Below are 15866 nucleotides of genomic sequence, written 5' to 3' on the forward strand. Positions count from 1 at the left end.
GGGGTGAGCCCGGAGACTGTATTTAATAACGCTTCTCGGGGGTTCCATCTGCAGCTGTGCAACCCTGGCTCATCCAGAGCCTTCCCTGGACAGAGGGGATGAAGGTCAGAGCAGTCATGAGGCATCCAGCTGACAGTCCCTGGGACCCTCTCTGATGGAGGCCCTGCCCGCCTGTGACTGGTGGTGAGCGGGGTGAGAGATTGGGGGCTGGGAACTTTGGTGGCCCCCCAGGGCTGGCTGGGATGGAGGCTCTGCTCACCCACTCTCCAGGATGACGTTGGCATTGGTTCACAGAATGGACCATGGGGGTGGGAGGACATGATTTGAACTTCCTTTTTCCTTTTCTCAGTTTTTTTCCCAATCCTAATAGATGTTTTCCACAGTTCTCTCATGGCCAGCCAGGTAGTCCTGGCTTTCTCTATGTGCCTGCACTTATAGGCCTCAGAGGACAGATTCTGCACTTTCATGGAACCCTCTTATCTGAGTCAAGCCCTAAACCTGCGTTTTCTCATTTTCAGCTTTATAACATTCTGTGGTGATGTATCCTTATGTTAATTTTCCCAGGAAGAAACTGAGGCCCAGAGCCTTAATGTCATGGAGAGTCCCAAACTCTCCCATTCCTGTTGGGGGAAGGGAGGATGAACTCCTGTCACCAATTCAGCCCAAGCATCTTTCAAAGTTCACAGGGAGGTGACCTCACTTACTCTGGTTCCCTCCAGGTCTGGATTTGGACCGCACTCAGGTCTGTCTGCCTCGTGAGCTTGGCGCTTACCCAAGATTGCCCCTCCCCCACCAACCACCCCCGTTAACCTCCCTCACTTCCCCTTCCTTCCACAGCCCATCCTGGGGGGTCATTCATTGTGCTTCATTCAGCTGGCCACTTCTCAGGGTCTGGGGAAACAAAGGCAGGAGGGATGTGAGTGTGGCCCCTGAGGTGAGGCAGGACACATGAGGCAAAGAAAGAGCACAGGGAAGGGGGAGGGCGAAGGGCAAGGTCTTGGTCTCTGCTCTTTCCCATGGGCTGTCCACGGGCCTCTGTTGACATCAGCACTCTGTTTACTTCCTCTTGCTTTGTAGGCAGGGAGGGGCCCAGAGAAGGCTTCTCCTGCCCTGGTTGGGTGCAGGCGTGCAGTGAGCCCTCCAGGAACTAGAGTCCAGCTGGGAAGGGAAGACTCTCAGCTTGCTTCACTATGTGAGGCAAGTAGAGGGAGACCCAGGCCCCACAAAGTTGAAACAGGCAGGGATGACATCTCCCACTTCTTGTGTGTCGGGTGCTTTGCATTCGTGTTGGCCATGTTTTCTTATTTGCTGTATTCTTGATGCTCTGACATCTGGGGCCTCACTGACCGGGGAGAGACTGTCCCTCCCAGGGCTGCCAGTTCTTAGAAGAGCAATGGATGTGCCCAGGAGCTCACCTGTCATATGCAAACCAGCCAGTCCAGAGCCCACACTCCCCACCACCTCCTCCATCTGGCTCTTATGCTCCAGGAGGCCCATGTTCTTCTGCCATATTCATCCCAGGGCCAGGTACCAGGCAACTAGGGACAGCCCCTAATCCCCAGAGCCCGCAGACATTATTCATACCAGCTGATCCTAAACCTGCCTGCTCTCCCTTGCCTTGTCTTTCTCACAGAACCTACAACAAAGGCTCCTGCCCATGTTTCCCCCTCCCTCCCTCTGCCTCCTGACTGACCCTGGTGCCTCCCTACATGGCCCTGCGTGGAGTGCTGGGCATCTTGTTTTTATGGTTTTGTGAACATAAACTGCTTCCTTCATAACAGTCATTTGCATGTGTGTCTTACCATACCTGATTAAAACACATCCAGGTTATGTTTTAAAATAGCTCTTAACTCTCCCAGCAGCCCCAGGAGGTAAGCAGGGTCTATTTTGATCCTCATTTTTATGCAGGAAGAAACTCAGGTCCCGAGTGAGATGATGAGATTTAACTGAGGTCACATCACATGTCAATGTCCACTGTGGCGTTGGGTCTGAGCCCAGAGCCCGTGCTCCCTACCACTTCCCCATGCAGTGACGAAGGTCAGCAGCCCTCTGGCCCCGTTAACAGCCAACGCTTCCCTTTTCTGTGTTGTCTTCCTTCTGCACAGGGAGAAGCTTGAGGACTGATTGGGACACTGGCTCACGGGGTCCTTGTCACGTGGCACAGTGAGTGGGGCAGTCAGCGCTGACTGAATGTTTATGGAAGAAGGAGAGATCTTTAAAGGATAGGTATCTGTGTGATGATCCATGTAGCTTTCCAGGCCGTGTGCAGGGTCCTCTGTGTTACCTCATCCTGTCCTCACTGGGACCCTCCAAGGGAGGTACTGTTACTACCCCCACTTTACAGATGAGAAACCCAAGGCTCAGGGAAGGGAAGTCATCCGTCCCACAGTCAACTCCAGAGGCTGCGTCTGTAGTTCCTGCTTCTGTCATATTCACAAGTTTCATCTTTGTGGGACCGAGACGTCCTCTCTTGTCAGCCTCCTTTTCACGCCACCAGGATGCATTTCAGCTCCTGGTCAATCTGACAAATGCTGATTGCGCTTCTAGGAGATGAGAGCAGAGGGCTGAGAACTGGGGATCAAAGGCTGACCCCTGACCTTGCTGAGCTCCCAGGCTGGGAGAAGTGAAGGATACTCAGAAGAATGGGACCAAGAGATCATTGTCTGCACTTCCCCTCAGAGCAGTGTGCTGGTAAGTGTTCACCAAACCATCTCTAGAAAAGGAGTCCTGATTTATAGGCTTTTCCAATTTCCATGTGTCAAGTTAACTATTGTATGGACCGACTGTTTGTGTGCCCCCCTCACTCCAAATCCGTATGTTGAAGCCCTAACTCCCAGTGTGGCTGTATGTGAAGATGAGTCCCTAAGGAAATGCTTAAGGTTGAATGAGGTCATGAGGAGGGGGCCCTGGCCCAATAGGAGTAATGTCCTCATGAGAAGTGACCCCAGAGTGCCCCCTCTGCCTCCTCCACAAGTCTACACTCAGAGGCCATTGTGAACACAGGGCAAGAAGGCGGCCGCCTACAAGCCAAGGGAAAGAGGCCTTAGAGTAAAACCTACCTTGTCAGCACCTGGATCTTGGGCTTCCCACCCTCCAGAACTGAGAAATAAATTTCTGTTTTTTAGCCACCCTGTCTGTGCTATTTTGGTCTGACAGCCTGAGCAGATAATACGACTACCAATGTGAAATCACTGAATGTGAGTCAGGAGGAAATGTACAGCATGTGTCATTGTACAGCCTTCCCACCGTGAGAATACAATAGCACAGTAACCTAGAGAGCATACGTAGTAGTGAAATATGGTGAAAGAAGTAGGAAATGATGAGCTTCCCTCATTTTTAATATAATTTAATTGTAAGTTTATATTATTTTATTTTTTCTTGATTTTTTTTTGTAGTGTAAAATATACATAACATAAAATTTACCATTTTAACCATTTAAGTGTACAGTTCACTGGCATTAAGTACACTCACACTGTTGTACACATATTATTTAATTTTTAATAATGGCTGTGTTTAACAACTGGCTTGCAACATTCCCCCAAATTTAACAGTCAGCTCCAGCACATCCTGTCTGTGGGGTCTCCCCAGCGATCCTCAGGTTGCTTGGCAAATTTAGGATAAAAAGCCACAAAATTATCTTATTTATGTGTATTTCACAGAATTCAAATTTATGATGAATTATGATTGATATAAAAATCCTCCTTTTTCTTTCTCTTTCCCCTCACTCCCTCCCCTTCCTCCCTCCCTCCCTCCCTCTCTCTCTCTCTCTCTCTCTCGCTCTTTGTAATATCTTTTTAGTAATCTCTCACTCTGAAAGGCTGATAATTTGCTTGCAAGTCCTGAATTGACAAATGGATCTCAGTTAAGGTCCTGAACACTGGATACAGTTCATCACAGCCCACAAAACTTCACGTCATTGCATGTCACTGGTCCCTGGTATTTATCTGTTTTTGGTTTAAGACATTAGAAATTTATTGTCACAATTCTGGAGGCCAGAATCCACCATCACGATGTCATCAGGGTCATATGCCCTTTGAAGCCTCTCAGAGAGGACGCTGCCCTGCCTTTTCCAGCTGCGGTGCTCCTGGCAATCCTCAGCATCCCTTGGCTTGTAGACGATCGCTTCAATCTCTACCTCCCTTGTCTATTTTTTAGTGTTACTATTGGGCTTCATTACATTCCTGATTCACAAAACTGGACCAATGACTCTAGAGTGATCCACTGAAGGACAAAGCAAAATTGTGATGAAAAGAGTTAACGCTGAAATGAACACAAGCATGTGAGGGCAGATGAGACCCCAGGGGAGCAGGGAGGGAGTTTGTATCTGCAGAGATGAGTGAGTGAGGGTGGCGACACCAAGGACCGAAGGAGAGAAAGGCATCTCCAAAATCCGGGGATGATATCTGAAAACTGGGAGTGGCCCACACCCCCAGTGCTTGCCCCTGGGACACAATCTGTCATGGGACTTTATTAAACTGTGATCTCTGTAGAAAATTAATTAGGTACAAACAAAAAGCAATGTTCCTCAGTACAAATTGGTGAATTTTGTTTCTAAAAGTGAAGAGGGTGGGACTTCTCTGGTGGCACAGTGGTTAAGAATCCGCCTGCCAATGCAGGGGACACGGGTTTGATCCCTGGTCCAGGAAGATCCCACATGTCGCGGAGCAACTAAGCCCGTGTGCCACAACTACTGAGCCCACATGCTGCAACTACTGAAGCCCACACACCTAGAGCCGGTGCTCCGCAACAAGAGAAGCCACCACAATGAGAAACCTGTGCACTTTAAGGAAGAGTAGCCCCCGCTCGCTGCAACTAGAGAAAAGCTTGCGCGCAGCAACGGAAGACCCAATGCGGCCAAAAAAAAAAAAGGTGGAGAAGGTACCAAACCTCGAGGCATTACTCAGCTGTGCTTCCTGTAGCCTAACAGGATAAAGCCCTCCTGTTGGGCCTCTGATGATAGGGCTGCCACAATGTGCCGGACGTCTCCCCTTTTCCCTCCCGCGCCTACCCTGTGTGCTTGTCACCCCTGCCCTTACCCGGGGGGTTGATGGACTATTGCCCCGTTATGCTCAGACAATGGGAGCAGCAGAAGGGTCCTGATCGAGGGGGTGTCTCCTGGCCCCTCCTGGGTGTGGCCCCCAGGGTGTGGTCAGGTTCACTGCGGGCTGGTCACCTTCCTTGTGGACCATAGGCTTGTCCCTACCAGTCATGGGTCCCTGGTCCAAGCACAACCAGAGGCCCACATGACTTAGGTCAAAATATTTGAGCCTGCTCATAATCTGCTTAGTGAGAGATGTGCTGTATCTCTGCCTTTCGAAGTAGATCATCTTAATACAAAACTGAGAAATGTGTCTTTGTACCAGTGAAAGTTAGCAAAACAGAAACAACTGTATTTAATTATTATTGCATGAGCCTGCACTTTCTGTTAATGCGTTGGTGATATTTGCAAGACTTTTAAATTAAAGACATACGGAATTCTTAAATTATTACATATTTATTTTGTGAAATTTATTTTTTTCCTTCTCCCAGTAAAATCACTATGTATGTTGTTACAATCAATACTTCACATAATTTGTTTTCCATTGACAGTAATGCCAAATTAGACAACATTTCTTGAATCATTGTAGTTCGGAGGTGGTTTTGTTTTATTCATTTCTGTTTGGAACAACTAAGCCCATGCACCACAACTACTGAGCCTGTGCTCTAGAGCCCGCGAGCCACAACTACTGAGCCCACGTGCCACAACTACTGAAGCCCACATGCCTAGAGCCCGTGTTCCGCAACAATGAGAAGCCCGCGCAATGCAACTAAGAGTAGCCCCTGCTTGCCGCAACTAGAGAAAGCCCGTGCACAACAACGAAGACCCAACGTAGCCAAAAAATAAATTAATTAATTAAAATATTTATTTATTTATTTGGCGGCACCAGGTCTTAGTTGTGGCATGTGGGATCTAGTTCCCTGACCAGGGATCGAACCCTGGTCCCCTGCACTGGGAGCTCGGAGTCTTAACTACTGGACCACCAGGGAAGTCCCTCACTCGTGTGTTTATGTTCAAGGCTTTCCAGAGCCTGGGGCCAGGGTAGGATCCCTCTTGCCTGAATGAAGCAGCCTTCTCCCGACAGCACACACTCTCCCCCTCCCCTCCCCCTCCCCAGGACTGCAGGTATAAAAGCAGACTTGCTGGACTGGCCTGAGGCCACCACCCTGTCTCTTAGCATGCTTCTATACCCTGCCCACCCCTTCCTATCTAAGCATTACTTTCTTCAGCTCTCTTCCAACTGCCTTCATCTGAGAGAGCCACCTGTTTCCAGCCAAGACCCACCTGCTTCATATCCGAGTCTGAATTCACTGTTGGCAAATGTGTGGTAGATAGGGAGACATGATCAGCAGATTTTTTTTTTAAATATATTTATTTATTTATATTTTTGGCTGTGTTGGGTCTTCGTTGCTGCACACGGGCCTTCTCCAGTTGCAGCGAGCGGGGGCTACTCTTCATTGTGGTGCGTGGGCTTCTCATTGTGGTGACTTCTCCTGTTGCGGAGCATGGGCTCTAGGTGCGTGGGCTTCAGCAGTTGTGGCTCGTGGGCTCTAGAGCGCAGGCTCAGTAGTTGTGGCCCACGGGCTTAGTTGCTCCACGGCATGTGGGATCTTCCCGGACCAGGGCTCGAACTTTTGTCCCCTGCATTGGCAGGCGGACTCTTAACCACTGCACCACCAGGGAGGCCCTGATCAGCAGATTTTTGTCCTAATTTTTGCTGAAAAACCCCCGCTGCACGATAGCAGAGCCGCAATGTAGACAGGAAGGAAAGGGGTCTACAGTCAACTAAAGAAATGGCAACTGTATTTCTTTTTTTTTTTTTTTTTGCGGTACGCTGGCCTCTCGCTGCTGCGGCCCCTCCCGACAGGCTCTGGACGCGCAGGCTCAGCGGCCATAGGCTCACAGGCCTAGCCGCTCCGCGGCATGTGGGATTTTCCCGGACCAGGGCACGAACCCGTGTCCCCTGCCTCGGCAGGCGGACTCCCAGCCACTGCGCCACCAGGGAAGCCCTGTATTTCTTTGTTTTTCTTTTTGCGGTACGCGGGCCTCTCACTGTTCTGGCCTCTCCCGTTGCGGAGCACAGGCTCTGGACGCGCAGGCTCAGCGACCATGGCTCACGGGCCCAGCCGCTCCGCGGCATGTGGGATCTTCCCGGAACGAGGCATGAACCCATGTGCCCTGCATCGGCAGGCGGCCTTTCAACCACTGCGCCACCAGGGAAGCCTGCAACTGTATTTCTTCATTCTTGGATCTGAAGTGTACCGGGTAAAGTAAATCCTTAGGACTGTGTAACAAACAGCCCAAAATGCCAGTGGTTGAGCACAATGAAAGTTCCGTCCTGGATCCTATAACATTCCAGTGTGGATGTTCCTGGTCAAAGGCTTCCTGGGCATCTCTCCTTCCATCAGTGATTCTGGGACCCAGGCTCCTTCTGTCTCACAGCTTCACCTCCTCTGGTTCCTTAGGGTCCTCTCCATTCACCTGGCAAATGGGAGACAGAGCTTGGAGGATTGCACAAGAGGGTTTTACAGCACTTCTTGTGGAGGTTACATACTTCACTTCCTTTTACACTTCATCGGCCAGAAATCAATTGTCTGACCCACCCTCGTCTGTATGAGAGGCTAGGAAATGTGTTTAGATGTGGGAACAGGATTAGGGTGAGGCAAGCAAGGCACTCATCTCAGACTGAAGGTTTCAGGGGATGCCAAAAAAACTCAGTAGGTTTTGAGTGTCTTGTTGATGTTTGCTTCCATTAAAGCCAGGAAGGTAAAATTATAATAAATTCTGGTTTGGGTGTAAATAAAGTCTTTAAACTTAAAATAGTGTTGTGAGTTTTAATAGACCTCCTTTTCAATGTTTCAATATTTTTTCCAACTCTTTAGTATTCTGTTAAAAATTATCCATTAAAAATACATGAAAGCATGTACCTAGGGGTCCACATTTCTGTGTGTCTGGTAGGAAAGGTATCTAGGTCTTGAGGAACACGTAAGAGTCTCTGCCAAATCCCCACACTTTATTCTCATCCTTTGCATATTTTATTCTTCATCTTTGTTCTTTAATAATGAATGCCTTTAAGCAGGACACTTTCCTCTGCATACATGCTCATTGTGTCCAAGGTTTTGGTGATGTGTTTTCCTTCTTATCGCTTCCTAAGGGGTTTGTTATTTCTCTTTTAATTTCTTTTTGATCCAAGAGTTATTTAAGAGTGCATCTTTTCATTTCCCAGTATATGTAGTTAAGATTTTTGGGTCCCATTAAAAGAAATCAGCCTTATTGAGCTATGAGTCACATACCATACGGTTCACTCATTTGTTTTTTATTTATTTCAACAAATTTTTTGTCATTCAACAAGTGTGCCTGCTGTCTTTATTTTTCTTAATTAATTTTTATTGGAGTGTAGTTGATTTACAATGTTGTGTTAGTTTCAGGTGTACAGCAAAGTGAATCAGTTATACATATACATATATCCACTCTTTTTTAGAATCTATTCCCATGTAGGTCATTACAGAGTATTGAGTAGAGTTCCCTGTGTAGTAGGTCTTTATTAGTTAGCTATTTTATATATAGTAGTGTCAGTTCACTCACTTCAAGTGTATAATTCTATGGTTTTGGTATACATTATTAATTTTTAAAACTTCTGGTAAAATATACATAACACAACATTTTCTATTTTAGCCTTTTTTTTAGTGGCATTACTTACACTCACAATGTTGTACAACCATCACCACTGTCTATCTGCAAAACTTTTCCATTATCCCAGACAAAAACTTCTTTCTTTTGCATGTAGATATCCAATTCTCCCAGCACCATTTACTGAAGGAAACTTGTGTAGTTTTTTAATGGTTGCTCCAGGGATTATAATATACGTACTTAATTTTTCAGTTCAGTTAAAATTAATATTTTACCACTTCAAGTGACATGAAGAAAACTTACAACCATAGAGTTCTCTTTACTCTTCACTTTATGTTGTAATTATCATATGTATTAAACTTATAATCATGGAAAATCTCACCAGTAATGTTATAATTTTTGCTTTTGATAGTCATATATATTTTAAAGAATTTAAGAGGAGAAAATAACCTCTTCTATTCACCTAAATAATTATCATTTCTGTTGCTCATCCTGCATCCCTGAAGTTCCAAGTTTCCCTGCGGTATCGTTTCTCTTCCCTGTGAAGAACTTCCTTTAGAATCTCTTTTAGAGCAGGTTTGCTGGCCGTGAGTCCATTCAGTTTTCCTTCATTTGAGAATATCTATTTCGTCTTCATAACTGAAGGATGCTTTTGCTGGATGTAGAATCTGGGTTGACAGCGCTTTTCGTTCAGCACTTTAAACATGTAGTTCGGCTGTCTTCTTGTCCTCCAGGCTTTCTGATGAGAAATCTGCATTTGTTTGAATTATTGTCCCCTGTGTGTAATGCTTTGTGATTCTCCGGCAGCTCTCAAGATTTCTCTCTTTATCTTTAGCTTTCAGTGGTTTGATTATGCTGCGTCTGGAGATGGTTTTGAGTTTATCCTGTCTGGAGTTCACTGAGCTTCTTAAATCTTTAAATTGATCTCTTTCAAGTATTTGAGAAGTTTGCAGCCATTGTTTGTTCAAATATTGTTTTCTGCATTGATCTCTATCTCCTCTTCTTCCGGAATTCCGATGACACATACGTTAGACCTTTTTATTTTGTCCCCTGGGTCTCTAAGGCTCTGTTCATTTTTATAAATCTGATTTTTCCTGGCTGTTCAAGTTGGATAGTTTCTTTTGATCTGTTTTTAAGTTTACTGACTCTTTCCTCTGTCATCTCAATTCTGAACTCTTCCAATTAGCTTTTTGTTTCAGCAAGATCATGTCTGTCAGTTTTGAAGTTTTCACTTGGCTCTTTCTTATGGGTTATATTTTCTGCTAAGATGTTTGTCTTTCCATCCACTTCAAGACTGTTCACCTTTATTTCGTGGAACAAGGTTGTCATCGCCGTGTCAAAGTCTTTGGCTAACAATTCCTACATTTGTGTCATCTCGAGGTGTGCGTCTTTTGCCTTACGGGTTGTTGAGATTTTTCTGTCTCCTTCTATCTCAAGTAATTTTGGATTACATCCTGGACATTTTAACTATTGCTCTGTGAGATGCTGGGTCCTATTACAATCTTCGGAGAGTGTTGATTTCTCTGTTTTGGCAGCAAGTTGGGCTGACTAACTTCAGCCCAAAGTCCCAACATGCCTTCTGTGGGCTGTGATTCCAAAGACATTTCCATTTTCAAAAATTTGGCTGTGGAGTTTGGATCTTTCCTCTGTGTGCATCCCACCCCCTTCCTCTCCTTCTCCCCCTGCCCCTCCACTGCCCATGGGCCACCCTGGGACCGAGTGGGGATCTACAGCACAGTTTAGTTCTCGAAGCCTTTAGTATGATTTTAGGATCAGTTCCATGTGTGCGTATCTTGGACATGGGCTCCATATGCAGCTGATGCAATTCCTCTTTCAAGCTTCTTCCTCTTAAAGATAGAAGGCCGAGGTTTTAGCTTCCTCACCACTTCTTGCACGCACTTCTGGTAACTGCATCTGCCTTTAGGGGAAGCAGTGAGAGGGAGGGGAGAGAAAAAAGCAAGGGGGGTGCCTCCCAGGCTCTTTCAACAACAAGGGCTCTCTTTCCTAGTTTCTGTGGTCAGGGAGAAGGATGTTTTCCTCTCTCCTAGTTTCTGTCTGGGCGAGCATGGCTGCCGCTAGAGCTGGGTTACCACTACTGCCATGAGAGTGCATCTTTGGGTCTTACCTCAGGGCAGAGCTGGGTAGGATTACAAAATAAAACCAGGGTTCTCCTTCTACTCTCTCTGTAGTCATCCTCTGATCAGAGAAGGAGGGTTTTTGTTGGAGCTTTTTCTTCCTGTGCCTGCTCTGCAGTTCTGGGATTCAGGATGCTCTGAGTCTGAGCTGAGAGATATGGGAGGAAACTAAACCAAACCAAACCATAAACTTACTGCCATACCTTCCATGAGTTTTGATTTCTCTCTCCAATCTGTCCACTATTCCTTACTTTTCAGGGTCTTCCAATTGTTGCTTCATGTATATTTACTCATCTTAACCAGACCTGGGACTCCTACCTTGATATTTTCTTTCTTTTTTTTTTTAACACCTTTATTGGAGTATAATTGCTTTACTACCTTGATATTTTCAGTCCCACAAATTAGACATCATTGGTACTGTTTTATAAGCTCAGTATTACTTTTTTTTTGTATTTTATTTTATTTTTTAAATTAAATTTAATTTTTTTAATACAGGTATTTTTTTTATACCACCGCCACTCCCCCCCCCCATTTTCCCCCCTTGGTATCCATACATTTGTTCTCTACATCTGTGTATCTATTTCTGCCTTGCAAACTGGTTCATCTGTACCATTTTTCTAGATTCCACATATATGCATTAATATGATATTTGTTTTTCCCTTTCTGACTTACTTCACTCTGTATGACAGTCTCTAGGTCCATTCACGTCTCTACAAATGACCCAATTTCGTTCCTTTTTATGGCTGACTAATATTCCATTGTATATGTGTACCACATCTTCTTTATCCATTCTTCTGTCAATGGGCATTTAGGTTGCTTCTATGACCTGGCTATTGTAAATAGTGCTGCAATGAACATTGGGGTGCATGTGTCTTTTTGAATTATGTTTTTCTCTGGGTATATGCCCAGTAGTGGGATTGCTGGGTCATATGGTAGTTCTATTTTTAGTTCTTTAAGGAACCTCCATACTGTTCTCCATAGTGGGTGTATCAAATTACATTCCCACCAACAGTGCAAGAGGGTTCCCTTCTCTCCACACCCTCTCCAGCATTTGTTGTTTGTAGATTTTCTGATGATGCCCATTCTAACTGGTGTGAGGTGATACCTCATTGTAGTTTTGATTTGCAGTTCTCTAATGATTAGTGATGTTGAGCAGCTCTTCATGTGCCTCTTGGCCATCAATGGAACAGGATAGAAAGCCCATAGATAAACCCACGAACCTATGGTCAACTAATCTATGACAAAGTTGGCAAGGATACACAAGGGAGAAAAGACAGTCTCTTCAATAAGTGGTGCTGGGAAAACTGGACAGCTACATGTAAAAGAATGAAATTAGAACACTCCCGAACACCATACACAAAAATAAACTCAAAATGGATTAAAGACATAAATGTAAGACCAGACACTATAAAACTCTCAGAGGGAAACATAGGAAGAACACTCTTTGACATAAATCACAGCAAGATCTTTTTTGACCCACCTCCTAGAGTAATGGAAATAAAAATAAACAAATGGGACCTAATGAAACTTAAAAGTTTTTGCACAGCAAAGGAAACTATAAACAGGATGAAAAGACAACCCTCAGAATGGGAGAAAATATTTGCAAATGAATCAACAGAAAAAGGATTAATCTCCAAAATATATAAACAGTTCATGCAGCTCAATATTAAAAAAACAAACAACCCAATCAAAAACTGGGCAGAAGACCTAAATAGACATTTCTCCAAAGCTCTGTATTACTTCTGATTTACCTACATCCTTGCTTCTTTTTTCTCACCATTCCCTTTTGCACCTCAGACCTTACTTCTTTCTGTTACTTTTATTTTGTCTGGAAATGTGTTTATTTTGCTAGTGTTCTTGAAAATAATTTATCTGTGTAAATAATTTTAGGTTGACTTTTTTTTCTTAACAGTTTAGAGATAACACTGCACTTTCTTTTGGGTTCCAGTGAGGAGGTAGCTGGCTCATTCTGTAGATACTGATTTTTCATTTTGCCTGCTATTAACATCTCCTCTTTGTCTTTGGTATTTTACAGTTAGACTAGAATGTTTATAATTGTGGACTTCTTTTTATTTATTATGCTCGCTTGGTGAATTTATTGGGCTTCCTGAAAGTTCATTGTCTTGTCAAATAGTGCTTATTTCCTATTTTCTCTAATCTCTCATTCTGAAGTCGTATTATTAGACACAGCAGAATTAAAAAAAATTTTATTGGAGTATAGTTGATTTACAATGTTGTGTTAGTTTCAGGTGTACAGGAAAGTGAGTCAGTTATACATATACATATATCCACTCTTCTTTAGATTCTTTTCCCATATAGGCCATTACAGAGTATTGAGTAGTGTTCCCTGTGCTATACAGCAGTTAGACACATCAGACTTTTTTACTCTTTTACGTTTGACTTTTTTTTTTTTTTTTTTTTTTTTTTGCGGTACGCGGACCTCTCACTGTTGTGGCCTCTCCCGTTACGGAGCAAAGGCTCCGGACGCGCAGGCTCAGCGGCCATGGCTCACGGGCCCAGCCGCTCCGCGGCATGTGGGATCTTCCCGGACCGGGGCACGAACCCGTGTCCCCTGCATCGGCAGGCGGACTCTCAACCACTGCGCCACCAGGGAAGCCCCGTTTGACTTTTTTTTCCTTCATATTTTCCCTCCCTGTGCATCCATGCTGCATTCTGACAATGTCTTTGGACCTATCTTAAGCCAACCCACAAATTTTATCTCCAGCTGTATTTAATTTGCTGTTTCATGTACCCATTGACTCTTTTATTTCAATTTTTATATTTTACATTTGTAGAGTTTCTCTTTGTGTTTTCTTCCCCCAAATCTGCCTGGTCAGTTTTACATTCTCTTGTTTCATCATCCTTCCAGTATCTTCTTTTATTTCTTTAAACCTATTGATTTATGAGCGATACCATCTGATACTAATAGCAGCAGTCTTTGAAGACCTAACTTTGCAGTTGTTTCTGTAGTTCTTTTGCTCATGATCACTTGTTTTGTTGTGTTTTTAAATTGATATTTCATCTTACTTGGAACTTAATCTGTGGGAATTCTTTGAGACCTAGGTGTAAGTGCCTTCCTCCAGAGGGGATCTGTGTTTACATCACTGGGTGCAGGTATACTACCTAGCGAGGGTCACTTTAAATGAAAATTTCAGCTTTGTATTTTTTAAGGCTCACAGGCATTGTGAATTCGGGCCTAAATCCTTGAGAGTGTGGGTGAGGGTTAGGGATGCTCTGAGGGAAGATATTTTTCATGCTTTTCTCTAAGGCTGTGGCTGAAGAATCAATCTCTACTACCTCCCCCTTCATGGCAGTTCTTTTTCTTCTGGCTCACTGTCAGAGGGTCAGTGATTTAGGGGTCCTGGCTTTATGCAGAGGTCTCGTCTGATCTCCATCCTGCTCTGGCCCAGGCTTTGCCTCTTGTCACCAGAGATTTGGAGGCTGGCTAAAGCCCAGGCTTTAGCTTTGGGCCCCTGGGGACTGGATGATTGATGCAAGGTATCTTCCAGGATACATTCATTTGCAACTTGCCTCTTATTCTTGCAATATTGTGATTGATAAGAAGTATATATATTTGGTCATTTGGATGACCAAAACATATTTCTCATATATATGTGGTTTTCCTCCACAGTTCCTGACTCACAGCTCCCAAAACCCTTGGAAATTCCTGAGCCATGAGAGCAATAGGAGCATCTTTTGTTATAATATTTGGTCTCTTATCCTCAGTTCTTGAAATTGTTTCAGAGCCATAAAGGTGAAATGGGCATCTTGTTATTCATAACAAGCCCCTTTTCACCACAGCTGGGTTTATATTAATGCGGTGACTTTTAGAAAGCACCACAGGATGGGGGCTGGTTGCCAGAGGAACGAACCATGACCTTACCCCCTGATTTCTGTGGCGAGCAGAGGGGTTGGAGGTTGAATTAATCACCAACAACCAAAATTTAACCATACCTATGTAATGAATGCTCCATAAAACCCCAAAAGGCTGGGGCTTGTAGGGCTTCTGGGTTGGTGAACATGTGGAGGTGGATGGGAGAGTGCTCCAAGAGAGCATGGGAGATACCTGCCCTTTCCCCTACCTTGCCCTAGCATCTTCTCCATCTGGCCATTCCTGAGTTATATATCTTTTTGTAATAAACTGGTGATCCAGGAAGCAAAATGTTTCTGAGTTCTGTGAGCCGATCTAGCAAATTAATCAAACCTGAGGACGTTGGCGCCTCTGATCTATAGCTGATGGGTCAGGAGCCCAGGTGACAACCTGAACTTGTGATTGGCATCTGAAGTGGTGGTATGGTGGGAGGAGTAGTGTTGCAGGACTGAGTCCTTACCCTGTGGAATCTGACCCTGTCTCGAAGTAGATAGTGTCAGAATTGAGTTATTCTCAGCTGGTGTCTGAACATTGCCTGGTGTGTGGGGAAAACCCTCACACCACACTCATTGGAATTGGGGTCAGAACCGTTTTTAACTTTACACCATGATTTTGAGAGGTTTATCCAGTGTTGATAGATGAACTGGAGTTCATTCATTTTAAATGCTGTTAAATATTTCAGTGTGAATATTTACCATGATCCACTTATTCATTCTCCTATTGATGGACATTTACGTTATCCTCAGTCTTTGACTATTGTAAATAATGCTGTAATAAACACTTCTTTCCATGTTTCTTTGGGTACGTGTGCAAGAGTTTCTCTAGTGTATATACCTGACAGTGGAATTCCTGGGTCACAGAGTATGTGCACTTCGAAATTTTGGAGATTATATTTAATTGTTCTCCAAGCAGTACCAAGACACGCTCCCACCACTGTTCACTTTGCCTCCAACATTTAAATTTTTACCAATCTGATGTGGGTGAAAATGACGATTTTCACTGACATGTCCTTGATTGCTAGAGAGAAGAGCACGTCTCATGTTTCGCCCATTTTGGTTTTCTCTTCTGTGAACTGCCTCTTTGTATTGATCTTGTGAATATTGGAGACCAGGAGTAATCATTAGTTAGATCCATTACACCTGTAACCTGCGCTCACTGCTCAAGCTCACTTTAACTGCTGCTGCAGAAGGTT

This window comes from Monodon monoceros, unplaced genomic scaffold (assembly GCF_005190385.1).
Source record: "Monodon monoceros isolate NGI ecotype Baffin Bay Population unplaced genomic scaffold, NGI_Narwhal_1 Super_Scaffold_13, whole genome shotgun sequence".
NCBI classification, from domain to species: Eukaryota; Metazoa; Chordata; class Mammalia; order Artiodactyla; family Monodontidae; genus Monodon; species Monodon monoceros.